Below are 2,479 nucleotides of genomic sequence, written 5' to 3'. Positions count from 1 at the left end.
TGTGTGTGATTATAAATATAGAAAATAGTTTGCCTGTTTTGTTAGATAACTGAAAGAAACATCTTTAAAGGTCAGGGACAGGATATATAAAAAAATGTCCATGTGAATGGAAGTGGGCAGAAAGTGTGAATATCTTTGTGTCTTATAAATCATTTTATATATTAATACCCACTAAAGACTATTGCTCATAAGCAGCAAAATAACCCTGTAGACAGCGACTAGGCCAATTGGCTTGCATTTTTCTCATTGGTCTTCTGGTGTCAGTGCAATATGTGCTAGAGGACTAACAGTGGTGTCATAATCAACAACTTGAATTTATCTCACCAAGCTAGTCTCTATTATGCTTTGATAAATATACAGTCTTCTAGCATCAAGAATGATGGTACAAACCCAGTACAGCTCCAACCTCAAGAAGAGGTTGAAGTAACAATTTTATAGAAAGTGGATTAAATTGGAAATTTTTTATCTTAGAAGAATCAGAAATTTATCTTTTCTGGTGTCTGCAACTTTTTAAGTATTGGATTGTTTTTTATATTGAAGGATTTCAGCCAGCATCATTGTCAGAGGGCTTAGGAACAGTTGATCTGTTGAAGAGGGATCTTGCATTACATCACATTCTATCAAATGACCCACTTTGCACTGAAACTGTGTGGCAGATGGCTAATTACTATGTAATTTACTGGTCTGGTCTTACATTAGCTTTTCTAATAACTACTGACATGAAAGAAAGCTAGAACAACTTTTGTGAAGCAGAAGGGAGGAAATAACTTGATGATGAAAACTTGCAATGACGGGACCAGCAGATGGCATAATGGGTACATTGCTGGACTCCCATATAGTCAAACGTGTGGTTCGAGTCCCAGACCCGGTGGCTGAAAACTCATGCTAGATGTGTGCACATGCATGCCCAAAATGGAGAATGGAGGAGAAGGGATTGTGACATGGCCATTCCCTCTGGGGAGCGATTTCTCATTTGGGAACCAGCAGTTAGCGTAATGGCTATGTCACTGGACTCCCACGTAGTCGACCGCGGTTCGCGTCTCGGACCCGGTGGCTTAAATCTCACGCCGGGCGCATGTGCGTGAGTGCCCAAGATCCCAAGAGGAGAATGGAGGAGAAGGGATTGCGGCGTGACCATCCCCTCTGGGGGGGGGGGGATTTCTCGCTTTCTGTCTCTATGTCTCTGTCTGTCTGGCGAGCGCACGTGCCCTATAGCGAAAAAACCTCTCCAAAAAAAAAAACAAAAAAAAAACTTGCAATGATGGGATTCCATTCACTAGTGCATTATATAGTCTAAGTCAACGACTATTGCAGCAAATATCTCCAGTATGGAGAAAACACATGTCTGGATATTACAAGGTAGAAGTAAGAATATCCCTGCCTATCATCCTTCTCAGTGACCCACTCAGTGAATTCAAATTTTTTGTTCCTTCAACTCAACCATCTACAGATCCAGTGGTGGACTGCTTCTTCTAGGGATAAGAGTCCTATTGAACATTAATGGAAGAAGGTGAGGAAAGTCACCATCTTAACGGGAATTAAGATAATTCACATTATGAGTTTTGTAACCATGCTTTGATTTTGAAACGAGGCAGTTATGACTATATTTGTTATGTAAGTAACTTTTAGTGTATCTCTTGAAATATTCCTGCCTGATGTTAACACGAAATATGTAACTATCTGTCATGTCAGAAACCAGTAGGGTATCCAGAAGAAAAGACAACTCAATGATGAGTGACAAGCTACCCAATCACATAACCCACCAATACAAGTAGAAAGATTATTCACCAAAGAAGTGTATCTAGAGTTTATAGTAGAGGAAGAAGATATGAGTTTGGTTTGACCTCATAACTCAGTGCTGGGGCAGGGAGTAGTCTTGTCCCACTAATATACTGGGTTGTCAGAGAAGTCATGATATTTTTTTTTATGTTTTTCTATGCAAAAATGTCATGCTTTTTCTGACAGCTCAATATTTAGTCCCCTAAGAATGGAGAAATAACAGAACTCTGTCTGGAGCATGTTCCAAATGGCATAAACGTTCAAGAAATCAGTGGGTCTGAGTAATAGCGAGTGCTGGAATTTGGTATAACTGTAGCTTGCTTTTCTGATCTTATGCTTTAAGTCTGAACAGTCTCAGCTTGTAGGTTGTCTGCTGATCTTGCAAATCTGGATCTCTCCACAAGAATTACCTTCACAGCAATGGTTCTGCATACCCCAGGCTTAAACCACATCCCGTGATAAATGTTGCAAATGCAGAAGTACAAAGACTTGACCCTCAGTTTTAATGTAAAATATCTTTAAAGGACAATTTTAGCTGTGGAACTCATGAAATACTCTAAGGCCTTTACTGCGTCTGCCTTAAAGTTCAACCTTTTCTGCTGTGGAATCATCTCTGCCTCTCTTTGTTAAGGTACCCAAGAACAGTTTCCAATAACATCCTGCTTGCAAATTCCCATCTCAATGTTCATTTTCAGTTAAC

Source organism: Tupaia chinensis, unplaced genomic scaffold (genome assembly GCF_000334495.1).
Source record: "Tupaia chinensis unplaced genomic scaffold, TupChi_1.0 Scaffold148049_1, whole genome shotgun sequence".
NCBI lineage: Eukaryota > Metazoa > Chordata > Mammalia > Scandentia > Tupaiidae > Tupaia > Tupaia belangeri.
This window is presented reverse-complemented; position numbering follows the sequence as displayed.